Source organism: Pezoporus wallicus, unplaced genomic scaffold (assembly GCF_028554395.1).
Source record: "Pezoporus wallicus isolate ANWC-B61680 ecotype Strahan unplaced genomic scaffold, APGP_CSIRO_Pwel_v1 contig_13458, whole genome shotgun sequence".
Lineage (NCBI taxonomy): Eukaryota > Metazoa > Chordata > Aves > Psittaciformes > Psittacidae > Pezoporus > Pezoporus wallicus.
The window spans coordinates 998,667-1,012,498 of record NW_026635549.1 but is presented as its reverse complement, the minus strand read 5'-3'; the positions used below and the strand labels follow the sequence as shown (position 1 = coordinate 1,012,498).

Sequence of the window (13,832 nt, the reverse complement as noted above, 5' to 3'; positions counted from 1 at the left end):
AAAATATCTACATAAAAATATCAGAATGTCCCAACAGGCTTCTACCACAAGCTAGCAATTCCTCCTAAGAGTATGTGATGTAATTCATTGGTTTTAATAAGATTCTGAGAAGTCATGTTTTAACCACCTGCAAAAACAAATACATCAACTCTTAAAAATACAGTTCTTCGCCCTTATGATACTGTAAGGGATCTGCAAAATTGATATTCAAGGGTGAATGTTCTGTAGTTAAGCTTCATTCTGAAAATACGTGGAGCTTTTTGTTTCACTTACATGTTTATTAGCACTGATCAGTCACTAATGAGCAGCTGAGCAAGAGAACTCATTGCCCTCATGTGCCAAGAACAAAGGTCTCCATAGAGAGGTTTTGGAGCCCGTTATATGTTTGTGCTGTCTACCAATACTTCTTTATCAAAATGATTCTTAAATACTTCCCAAGAATAAAGAAAGATTTCACCCAAAGACTTCTGGACCATATAAAGATCACCCTGGGAGTGATTTCTTAGATGCATGTATCTTTGTTCAGTAAGATAAATACATATAAACTGGGACAGATATTTGCAGGTTTTAACAAACAGTAAATACAATCCCAAATGTAGCAACCTGGGAAATTAAGGGGAAACTGTCACCCTCAAAATATCATTTATCTCCATGTTTTTTATGTATAATACAGTTACAAATAACATGACTAAACTGACAGAACTATGCGTTTTCAGCTTGTACATTTTATGCATTTAACTGTGCTTAACTATCACCTGTGCAACTTTAATCTGTAACAGGTTGTAATGAAAACTGCCCCCGGTTTAGAGATGAGGCAATTTACAGCCACTATAGCATCTAGATCATGAATAACACATTTGTGTAGACCTTTGTGTACTGTGAAGGAGTGAATTTCACCCTTAGCCATTCTCTTCCTTCTTGAAAAGAGCCTTTGGGAACATGTTTTTTTTTAATTCTGTAATCTTGATCCATTTACCCATCCAAATGTCCTTGCATAGAAATTAGTTTCTGGGTGTATTTCTCTAACCTCGTTTTCCTTTGTTAACTTCCACCTTTCCACAGTCTCAACACATCTCTATTTGTCTTGCTTTTAGGGCCTGTCATAGCATGTCTGTACTGGTACTTTAGTGATTGAACTCCACATCTGCTTTCTCAGATCTTCATGACATACTCAGTTGAGGAACTTTCCTGATATTGCCACCTTCAGCATGCAGGAGCTCTGCAGGAAGAGCTGTGAGACTATCTTATTTCATCTTTAAAATTGTCTTTTGTCCCAAAAGAGAGGTTATTGCAGCCATAGCAGTTATTCCTAGTGCAACGTTCTTCTGTTGATCAATGTTGTCTCACTATTTGCTCATGTTTCTCCAAATTCTGTTGTCTTGAACCAAAATGGACAGTTTGGAGGAGTGGAACCACCATGTAGTAGCGCAAAAGAGACATAGTCAGTGGCTGACTGCAGCCTCATGTCTCTTTGAAGTGCTTGTTCCCCCCCAACCCCAGAAAACTAGCTTTATAGATGAGTTCTGAAACTGAATTTTGAATACATCTTTAAATATCTCGTGTTTAAAAAATGTCAGGCTAGCTGAACTTCACTTTCATCAGCCTGCATAGACCTGCACAATGCAGATGGGGACAATGGTTGAACCCACTAAAGGCTATGAATGATTTCAGCACTATTCCAGCTGCTGCTTGGCTGATACGTATGGCTGCTTCTGCTTTTGTGTCAGGAGGTCAGCCTTGTTACCACATAGCTATAACCCCAATAGTGGTGTTCAATTCATTGCTGCAGCTGCATAAACTTTGTTCACTCAAAGGACAAATCAAAGTGATGAAGGTCTCCCTGGCCCTCCAGTTCTTTGCAGAAGTGTAGGGGAGCCTACCTGGTGCTCAAAACTGCTGTGCCCTATCCCTATGTATTTGGGGTTTTTGCTCATCACTTTCAGGTAGTGAAGGTGTCTCTTTCTAAGAAGAGGCAAGGCAAACAGCTGCTTTAAAAACTAGAACAAAAATAAATGAGGAGTAAAAGATGTAGTGGGGCTGTTGTGCGTTTTCTCAGAAGTTGGCTTTTGAAACTCTGGTGGAGTCAACGGTGGTAACTTCTAACTGGTTATTGGTTTAATGAACCAGTAAAAAGAAGTTTGATGTTTGTGTTTTGGAATTTAACTACATGGAGAAGGACTGAAAGGATCTGCTGAGAGATTTCAGGTCATACATTGCATCAGACTGGTGTCTTCTCTCACACATTTTTTGGTGTTGTGGTGGCTTGTAAAAAACCAGAGGTAACAAAACAGACTAAAGGAGTAGGAAGGTTCATGACAGATGCATGCCTCCACTTATGCAATCAGTGTTCTTTTTTTTGACAGTAAATGCTCCCAGGGTACCCAACGGCATCTTTGCTAGGTCAGCAGTAAGCCTGTAAGTAGAGCTTCCAGAATTCAGAATGCTGACTATATTGTTGCCTGAAACAGTCCATCTGCAGTTATGGGTGTATTTCTTAATGCTGTTTCTTAATTCAGTGTCACTTTATTTCTTAATTGGCTTCTTTGGTTTTGTCCCACTTACGGAACAGGCTTTACACACACATATCTTTGTAGTCACAGCAGACACTTCTGTTACTTTTGAGGATTAGAATTGTCATATATTGCTCTTAACTGGCAACTTGTGATGGTTGTCTGACCCTTGGATGAGGACCAGAAATCTCCCTATGTTGGTACTCGGCTCTATGGAGAGCCATCACAGAGAAGGGGGGACTGATCTGATGTCCTTGCTCAATGCTGAGCAGAGGGGACTGTTTATAGTGAACAAATCCAAGAGACTTGTGCCCAGTTTTACAGTGTTTTGTTTCAGCCCAGCCAAAAGACCACAAAGGCTTGGGTTATGTTTGTGAATTGGGATCATGTTGTTAGCCACAGGTATATGGAGGAAGATTCCTAGTGATCCATAGCTAAGAAAATAGACATTGTGATGTTTCCAAACTTTAACGTCATTGATTGTAGATATTTTTCTTGATAGTAGAAACTGCATTTTTTACCAGTAGCTTTTGAATGTGCAATATTAGAACCAGCCATCACTTTTTAGGTTCACCTTTTATGAACCCTGTTTTACTAAGTATTGTACAAAAAAGTGTCAAGATGATGATTTTGCTTAATTTCAGCCTTGTTTATAAGGGAGTGAAATGTGTTGCTGACTTGGTAGTAGTAATGCAATAGGTTGTAAAAAGTAGGCTACTGTTCTGGTTTAACCCAGCAGGCAGCTAAACACCACACAGCCACTTGCTCCCTCCTCCCCTCGGTGGGATAGGGGAGAGAATTAGGGAATACAAAAAGTAAAACTTGTGGGTCGAAGTAAAGATAAAAAAATAGGAAAGAAATTGAAGGGAAAATAATAATAATAATGATAAAAGAATTAGAATATATTAACCAAATGATGCACAATGCAGTTCTTCACCACGCACTGACTGATGCCCAGCCAGCTCCTGCGCAGCAGCCCCTGGCCAGCTTTCCCCCAGTTTATATGCTGAGCTGACATCAAATAGTATGGGAGTTCCCTTTGACCAGCTGGGTTCAGCTGTCCTGGCTATGTTCCCCCCCCCCAGCTCCTTGTGCACACCCAGCCTACTTGCTGGTGGGGTGGTGTGAGGAGCAGAAGTGCTGGACTTAGTGTGAACACCGCTTAGCAACAACTAAACCATCACTGTATTATCAACATTATTCTTATCCTGAATCCAAAGCACAGCACTGTACCAGGTACTAGGAAGAAAATTAACTCTATCACAGCTGAAACCAGGACAGCTAAATACGCAGAGCTGTGTGATGTTGACATTAACAAACATCGGTGCTTTTATGGGGCTTCTGAATGCAAGCACAACTGCAGACAACTGTAGTGCGAAGTGGTGCAGAGTCAGAGACAGTTTACATGAGACTGGATTTATTGCCTTATCCAGGGTCCCCTTCTGATAGTGTCACCTGAACCTCAGTGTCAGTAAGCTATTACAAGCTCACTCAGGTTTCTCTGGTAAAGAACTGTCAGTGTCAGCTGCACGTCTGGAGACTTTCATGTCCCTGTAGGGACTATATGGGATGGGTAAGGTATTATGCATGGAAGGAGCATTATATAGACTAGGAGACTTCCTCCCTACTACCCTTGGCATCGTTTGGTACATGAGGCATTTGCTCCTTCTCACAGGATGCAGTTGACAATGATGCTTGTTTAATGCAGTTAGAGCTGCCTTTACACTTCATGCTTCTATAGCCACAAGCTCACAGAAGCTGAAATCCCTGTATGGTCCATAATTTCAAATAACTTTGGCCAGTGGCTAGTGTTAATAGCCTTGGAGTCCTCGTATGAAAGCACAGGTTTCTGCCATGTCTCCATTAGGCAGTGGCAGATTCTGATCCGTCATTTAGCTGATGAGTTATTACAAAGGAAATTGGCAGATCTGTGGAGCCCCAACTTTCTGTAAAGTATTTAGGGAATGTTTCCCCTTTGACTTCCCATTGTTGTCTGTTTATCAACATTTAGGGAGCGTGATGACATATTCTCCAGTTTAATGACCCGAGTCATTCCCTACCTTTTAAGTCCTTTTCCTCTCATATATATCAGTGCAAAATATTTTGTAACTCTGTGTAGGAGGGAAGCTGAATGAAGAGAGATGGCACTGTGTTTTGCCGAAGGTTTTGTTTAGCTGCAGTATTTCTGGATGTCAGCATGAGTATATATGATTGTGTAGCTCAGTAGCCATGACTTAGCAAGGCATCTTGCCCCTGTAATGACAGCCACTGCTTGCTTCCCCTCCCTATGGCTCTGGCTGAAGTAGATATTCTTCTATACCAAGGTTTAGGATGCTTGAAGCAAAACTATCTTGGGAGTCAAAGTCATTACAATATTCTCCAGGGTTTTGATTTTTGGTGGTTTTTTTTTTTTCACTCCTTCTTTCTTGTCTTTAATGCAGGCTTTATATCTTTGCATTAGTGTAAACCACCTTTCGTCTTCCTAAGTGTTACTTTATGATATATCAGTCCTGTTCTCAAAGTGAGACTGGTTTTATTACTGCTATTGAGTAGACTGACTTAAATTCACCATTTCTGGCAAGAACAGGCATAAAATTTCATCTCAAGTGAAATGTGGGTAGTTTCCTCCTCTGTAATTTCTCTGGAGGTGTGTGTAAATAGGAAGAGACTGTGTGGGCCATTGGCGGAGACAAGACACTGGATTCTATTCTTGGGTTTGCTACGGACATGCAGTACATCATGAGACGAATTAGAATTCAATCAAACTGAGTGATTTCTTATTTAAATGTATTTCCTACAAGGTTATTATGCCCTAGGACTTTTGGGTGTTTTTACTACTTAAAATTGTTATAATTCTATCGTATGTATATATTTTTCTTATTCTAACATATCACATTTATAATGAGGAATAGTATGATCAGAAACAGATACAAGGCTTATCATAATTAAAATATAGTGCTAGAGGCTGTCTTAAGCTGTGCGTGGGAACACAAATGCACACTCCTGCTCTCCTGAGAACTAAGAGGGATACAGTCCTCTGAAAGCAATCATCATAGCTCTCCTGACAGAAGTACAGGCTATTAGAGTTAGCAGTAAATGAAGAGCTGCCCCAAAGGCCAAGGCAGTCCATAGGAACCATTGCACTAGTTATTTTCCATCAAAAATGCTAACCTTACATTCATAAATCCCTTATTACCTCTAGTTTGAGGTCACTTCATGCCAGCTGTATGGAACAATGGTTACCAAGGAGTTCCTCATTTACACCTTACTGTAATTGTTATTAATTAATACAGTCTCCCTCATTATTGTAACAGGGAGCCAGATAGAACTGCAGCATCAGCAGTCAGTTAATTGCAATTTAATTGAAATGGGTCCATTTGCAGGGTGCAGAACTGGGAAAGGTGAACAGGCAACAGCAGGCTCTGGTGAACTGCACAGCTGGCTGGAGCAGGGAGGAGAAAGGCCACCTTCATCCCTTCTGTTCCTCCCATCATGCTGCCATTGGATTGCCTTGATTTGCAAAATGTTTTAAGCCAATTCCTTGGATACCCCAGCAGTTGTGTTCCTGATAAAAGCAAAGTGTATGTGCAACACCAATGTGTAGGAAATATGGAAACTGCTTTGTTATAATAACCTGGCCTGGAGAGCACTGCAGTGATTTACTTTGCATATCTGCAGCTGTTTGCTACCACTACTGCCTTAAATCTACTACAGCTACAAACCCTTCTGAAGAACCTAGTGCTAATTTAATTTAGTTCTGGTTTTCAGGGGAAAATGCACCAACTGGGGGGCTGTTACCGTGCATGTCTCGCGTTAAGATCTTGACCTCGAACCATAGGACTAAGTTTCCTAAGGGGAGACCCCTGAAGTAGCGGTTTGAGCTAAAGGGCTGTACATATCTTTGGGATTTCTGGCAAACCCTGCACTGAGCCCTGGAATTAGTCCTGAGATTCCCACACCGTGCTGTAACCGTCTTTGGAGGGAAAGTATATTGGTTTAAAGAAGAATTAAATATTTAAAGAAGAATTAAAAAATATTGTGCTATTGTAGCAACCAAAGCAGTTGGGGTTTTTTTTTTGGTTGTTGAAAGAAAAGCTGCACTGATGCAATAAAAACTGACACAAGAGAATAAGTGTATCAAGTTGTTATGGCAACAATATGTAGGTTGGAATTTATATATCCAGAACTTCTATGTAAGTAAAATAATCATTATCCTTGCTAATCAAGATATCATGCAAATATTATTTAATTTAAAATCATTAGTCATGTTTTCTCTTACGATTAATGACTTCCTGTTTTCTGTTTGCAAGTGTTTGCATTTGCTTCCAGCTGTGGTCTGCTTGTATTTTCAGGGCAAGATTGTGATTTCACTAATACAGGCTTAAATGTGGATGGACTCCACTGAAGCTAATGAATAAAACGTGTGCAGATGGGCACAACTGGAATGAAACCATGAGCTTTAACATGCTATTCTTACTGCAGCTGACCTTTCTGCTTGGAGGGGCTTTTGGCAGGTGTCGTTGCGGCATACACTCATAGAATAGTTAGGGTTGGAAAGGACCTTAAGATGGTCCAGTTCCAACCCCCCTGCCATGGTGTTGAAGGGACCTCCCTGCAACCACAGCTCCCCGTCTTTCCCCTCTTTTTAACATAGATCTCCTTCCAGAGCCTGTTTCTGCATACAGCCTGCCCTCTTCAGATGTAAATTTAGCTTCCAAGATGCTGTATGACAGCCAATTCTAAATGAGCATCCATTAATTATGTTCAGCCTTTTAATTTTTCTAGTCCTTTTCCTCCAGCCTTCAGGAGAATTCAGTAATATCGTCTGCTTTATTTGAAAGAAATAGACCTTTAATATCCAAAATTACTCTTCGTATTTCATCTTCTTTATGTCCAGGAAAGTGCAGGCTCATGGCTGAAGGGCAAGGAATGGGAAGAATGAGTGTCAGGATCTGACTAAACCCCATTGAGCTGAGGGAAATGCATTTTTTTGTTCCAAGTTTTCATCTCGTTAATTCTCATGATCAGAGGCATCTGAATTTGCCCTATGGCATTCGGTGACACTGTTGCCAAGAACGTTTTGGAAAATAGTCTATAAGGGTAAGAACTCATCCATACATAAGTTAATAGTCTCCATTTCTTATGTGGATAGCTGCCTGGCATGGAGCTACAGCAAGTGGGTAAAAAGATAACCTGCCTGTCCAGTCTCATGCTTTTGAGTCTCATTCTCATGTAGCTCAACTGTGGATCATTTATTTCTTCCTCCTTGCAGCATGGTTCATCTATGCAGTGCTTTTTGCCAAGTTTTCCACTTTGCCACATTCATCAGGCCAGCAGATCCTTCCAAGCACCAGTATTTAGTGTGCCAGGTCTCCACAGGGGAGAGACCGTACCTGAGAAACAGCCTTTGTAAGGCTTGTGTTTGCAAGGACTGTGGTCACTGCACAGTGCCATGGTTCTTTGTCAGTCCACCACTGTGTAACCTTAGTGACTGCTCCCTGGAAAAGGAGACACATGAGTGCCTTGGTTCGTAGCCCAGCTTGAAAACAAATCTCTGCATGAGTGATACAGGAGATGGAGCCTGGATCAGCAAGGTGAATCTCCTAGGTGTGTCTTTTATGGAGCCAACTGGTTCCAGTCAGCTTCATCTGAGCTCTCTGTCCAGGAGGACAAAAGCTGAAGTACAAGCCAGCATCTCCTCCCTGCCTGAGTTTCCTGCCTGGAAAGTCAGTTACCTTGCCCAAGACCAGAGTCACAGTGCAACTCAATAATTATGTGGTATTGTGTGTGGTGTTCCTACCCATGGCAGTGGAGGTAGAACTAGATGATCTGAAGCTCCTTTCCGACCTTAACTATTCTATGATAAACAGGGAAATTGCATTTGAATATAAGCTTTGTGTTAGCCCAGCCACAGTGACTGAGTAGCCAGTAGCTTGGATGACAGCTTTTGGATGGGTGGTAAAATCTACATTTGGGATGAGCAAATACAAAGTTCACTACTGTTATTCTGACATCCAGAAACACAGAGAGCAAGACTTGCTTTCAGGAGGTTGGGGTGGCATTAAATCAGATCCTGACCTTTCTGAAACACAAGCCCACAGCCACATTATTGTTCCTGAGCTCTAAAATGCTTTAAGTCTGTCATAAAATCTTCTGAAAGGTTGAATTCATATAAGCTAAAGTAGAATCATAAAAATCCCAGGGTAGAATAAATATTATTGTGATATTTATGCTCACTTCCTAAGACAATGACTTAAAAATTCAAACACTTGGGGTGTGATTTGTACAGTAGAATCCGTGCCCAAATACATGTTTTTCTTTTGTCTATTCACATTTACTGGTCATATTGGGGAGTCTGGTGCAGAAGGGGCTGTGGTGACTCAGGGCTTAGCCATGAGACCTCGTAGCAATGTGCAGCATCACCCTGACTTGAGACAGCTGCAAAGACTGAGCTAATGCAATGTGATGTGGAGCAAACCTTGACATCTTCAAACAGCAAAGCAGAAACCCTGACGTGGAAATAGAAACAAAATCCTTTCTGACAACTAAATCATTCAGCTGGGGACACTGAGCAAGGCTTTTTCTGAAGGGTTTCAGAAACACTTAATTAGGCATCTTCTTTTTTGAAGGGTTTTGTGGACAAGGAGGTAGCTCTGCTATGTTATTTCTGGACTGAAATTTAGGCCCAGCTGAGGTAAATGAAATGCTGCCTGTCTTCCGTGGGATTATATTTCTGATTTTAGTTTCTAGCATGGTCTGGGATTGTCTGAGCTTTCAGTCATCTGTGATAACGGTGAGAGTGGTATCCTGCCAAAAGAAATGCTGAATGACACTTCTTCCTGTAATAAGGATTATGAGAGGCATAGAAATAGGACTAGCAGGGTACAGAAAAAGGAAGGCACATCTTATGGTTTTTAGGACTATTTCTCTGCATGGCATTGCAGGAAAAAACTCAGTCCCCAGTGATGCTTTGTTTCCCACAGACTGACAAACTTTTATTTTCTTTCTGATCCAAGCTTGTCAGCAGCAGGAACTGAAGCTGAAATGCTTGCAATACCTTTAGGAGAGCTGTCAACTCTGCCTAGGTAAAGCAGAAAGGTGCAGCCCTTGGTGGGTGGATCACAGACACAGAAGGTGTTCTTGCTGTTGCTGGCTCTTTGTAAAGGATGAACTTGACTTGAGTCCAGTTTTAGTTCACACATGGCTTGAGCAGAGGGAGAGCAGCATTGGCTGTATCTTGACATTGAGGTGTGCTGTGTTCTTCGCTAGTAGCAGTATCCTGCTGTGCATCTCAGTTCAGCTCAGGTTGCTTGCTACTCCGGCACAGCTGCTAATTTAATTTGCATCAATGTCCTGTAAAATGGATAATTCCAGCATATCTTACATTGCATTTTACTTTCTCCCTGTAGATTTTTAAATGTTCTAATGATTTTTTTTTTTTTTAAATGCTTACTTTTAAAGAAGTTGATTAAATAAAAGCATCATCTCTCAGCACTATATGTTCCTGGGAGCATTTGGTTACCAAGATGATAGATTTCCTGACAGACACTGGCATCCAAAAGATTGCTGATCACTGGTATTTAACACCTTTCCTCTCTTAATGTAAATCACTTTGGGGCAAGCTGGCATTTATCTACAGGCTTTCATGAGGCTGGAGCAGAGCTACCGATTCATCATACAAAACACTGAAAGAGGTCTCATAGAATCATAGAATAGTTAGGGTTGGAAAGGACCTTAAGATCATCCAGTTCCACCCCCCCTGCCATGGGCAGGGACACCTCACACTAAACCATGTTGCCCAAGGCTCTGTCTCAGATCATCTTCTGGTTTGAATTTCTCTCTAAAAGAACCCAGGAGAGCATTCCTATGCTGACTATTCTAGGAGAAGATGCATTAGTTCTCTGAACACTAAGGAAGTTACTCATGGGCTACATTTCCCCATGCTCCCACTGGCACTCCTGGTCACTTTGCAGTGCTGATCAGCGTTTTCTAGCCATAAAGTATAGGTGCCCCAGATAATCTCATGTGTATGCAAACAAATTGGAAATCCTGGCAGCCACATCCAAGAACATGGAAGAACAGAATAACGTTTGCATTAATATTTCTTGGTTTTTAAATACTTTTTATATTCCAAATGTTGAGCCTCCCTCTGAGAAGTAAATGTGGTAACTATTGTGGGTTGTTACAAATACCCCCTATTGATATATTAGGTATAAAATCTGGATCAGTGCCATAAGTGGGGGAATTCATCCAGTGTTACAGGGTTTGGCTGCCGTAGGAAGACCTCCTGTAGGAACTCTTGGAAACCCCATATGCCATAATTGCCTGCGAGGGCAGATGCTCCTTCTGGCTGGTTGCTGGCTCAGATATGAACTGGAACATACTGCATGCTGAAAGTGGAACCAGTGACAAGTCTTTCACAGTTTGTAACTGTGCACTTTGGCAAAGATAATCAGCAAGAATTTTGTTGGTGGTTGACTGTGACAATTGTGCATGTCCCAGTAAGCTACTGGAAAGATTTGTTATAAGCACAGAAAAACTTTCCTGAGCACAGTTAAAATCAGATAAAATTAACAAGGTAGCTACTGTGATTACTGTTTTATTCATAGAATCATAGAATCACAGAATGGTTTGGGTTAAAGGGGCCTCAAAGCTCATCCAGTTCCAACCCCTTACCATGGGCAGGGACACTTTCCACTAGACCAGGTTGCTCCAAGCCCCTGTGTCCAACCTGGCCTTGAACGCTGCCAGGGATGGTGCATCCACAGGTTCTCTGATCAACCTGTTCCAGCGCCTCAGCACCCTCACAGGGGTGAACTTCTTCCCAACATCTAGTCTGAATCACCCCTCTATCAGTTTAAAGCCACTATACCTTGTCCTGTCCCTTCACACCCTTGTTAAAAGGCCCTCTCCAGCTTTCTTGTTGGCCCCAGAAGCTGCTCTGAGGTGTCCCTGGAGCCTTCTCCTCTCCAGGCTGAGCAACAATAATAAATATTTAAATAATGCTTAACTTTGCACAATGAGAGAGATATTACCCTGAAGACATTATGGTCTAAATAGTCCTTGTTAATTATAAATAGACTGGTATTAATTATATGCAAAATCAAAGATCGTTTTTGGTGCGTTATATGGTTATTGCTACGACCCAAGTGAGCAAAGTTATCAAACGAAGTTTTAATCTGCTTTTCAACATTTGCTCATAACATGTCTTCTCTTTCTGTGACCAACTGGAAGAGCGTTGGGTGACATGGTTTAGTGACATGGCAGGAGGGTTGGAACTAGATGATCTTAAAATCCTTTCCAACCCTAACTCTTCTATGATTTGATAAGAAAATGTTTTCTTTTGTGACTAGGAAGATAGAATTGTTCCAACTGCCAGCGCTCTGGATACAGGGGTCTGATAAAAAGTTTACATTTTTGTCAGGAGTTTTAATTCAAGCTTCAGCTCTTTATTCCCACAACCATTTACAAGGATGTATGAGCTTCGTGCACATTCTCCACTGCATTCATACTGTGTCACCCTAGGGTTGCCAGTTGTGCTTCTCATGGTGACCTGTACAGGACTAATGAGGTGTTGCTAAAATATTTCTTTTGTACAAGCAGGCAGATTTTAGATAAAGAAAATAACTTCAGACAATATAAGCTTTTGCTTAGCCTCTAAAGGGAGGATTGTATGGAACCAAGAATAAGAAAACACTCAGATCCAAGAATGTTAGTTTTAAATAAATCTATCACAACACACAGCAAGATTTCTTTTTACCTCTTGCATTATAGTCCTGTTTATTTCATAACACAAAGTTAAATAACTCTTGGTTTTCAGACGGTTTGCTAACATATACTTTGTTTAAGTTTGAGAACCATATATTATTCTGCTAATGCTTATTGAACATTGAAACAGAGGTGTTCCGGATTTATTAACATCACTCCTACTTGAGCTGTTTGTACCCTTCTAATGTCCTTGGTTTGCTGCTCTTCACAATTAATCTGTGACCCATTTCCCTAAGGAAAACAGCTGAAACATTTCATAGCATCTTTTAACATAGTTTTATGTTCCTTCAAAAGGTTGGCATCAGCTAATGGTGAAAAATTTGAGGGGAAAAAATATGCAAAATATAAACAAACTGAAGTTTCTTATCCAGTTTTGCAGCTGCACTCATTTGATAAATTCTTCTATACAGTATATAGTTTCCCTTAAAATTGTCAAACCCCTTTTGAGAAGTTGCAGAAGCCTGGCTCCTTTAGGATCAGGCAGGGTTTGGTCTTGATGATTAGAACAAATAAATAATGTGTTGATTTGCATAGTTTATATTGTTGCATATAAATAATAATGATGAAAACCTGTTATGTTATGTATTCAAAGAAAGCAAAGATGAAAACTTTAATGCATGCTTTTTAGCATCTTGAAAAACCGATTTTCTGTTTCTGAAAGAAACACTTAAGGAGTTGCTTGGATTTTCCGTAGGCTCTGAGGCTAGATGTAAGACCTGGGTTCAGTTCCTTGCTGTCTTGTATAATTTTGGCCTGGTTGCCTTGCTATCTCTTCCCCCCTTCCAGACTACAAATGGAGGCTATACAACACACTTTGGTGACAAGAAACCAGACAAAATTATGCTTAGCTCTCTGTGACTGTGAGCATGTTACAAGCTAAAACTTTAGAGAGGGCATGCATGGAGTTCTGTGTGCTCAGCCCCATGCAGTGCTGAGCTGCTGGTCCCGATCCAATGTTTAAACACAGTTTTACTGGAGCACACGACTCATGCCATGGGTTCCAGTGAAGTTAAAAGCACGTGTCTAATTAGTTGCCTGGATTGGGGCCAGCATTCGGTCTTTTGCTGGATGGAGCCCTAAACAAACAATCTAGTATCAGAGGAGAAAACATTTGCACATGTGGATGTGATTTGGCTCTTTCTGTAGCACTGGCTTGTTGTTTTCTAAGTTGTGTTGGCAATGGTAGGGCTCTTTAAAATGCTAACAATTTCTTGCCTGTTGTGTTTAAACTGACTGCTCTCCCAGTGCACAGGCTAAGAAAGGATGGGTCTAAATCACTCCTGGTGTCTGTGATGCTCTGCACCCACAGATACAAGACGCTGTACTCTGTTTGAATTCATCTTGCTTTCCTGTTCATGCTCTTGCAAAGTGCCCAGAAATTTTCTGAGATCTGAGCTAGTGGCAATCATCATGTTTCATTCAAAGGGTAACTCTTCAAGCATATTTTTGCAGAGCATTGTAAACAGCGATGCTGCTTATAACATTTATTGTCTTAACGCAAAGTCTACAATGATGTATTAGATTTCCATCAGGAAAACTGAGAAAAAAAAATTG

At 40.9% G+C, this 13,832-nt stretch overlaps 1 protein-coding gene across 3 annotated transcripts in view; it reads left to right on the top strand.

The window, feature by feature from the left end:
- The window catches only part of DLG2 (discs large MAGUK scaffold protein 2), a 995,744-nt gene that overhangs the window by 133,638 nt on the left and 848,274 nt on the right, over positions 1–13,832 (top strand). The window lies entirely within an intron of this gene.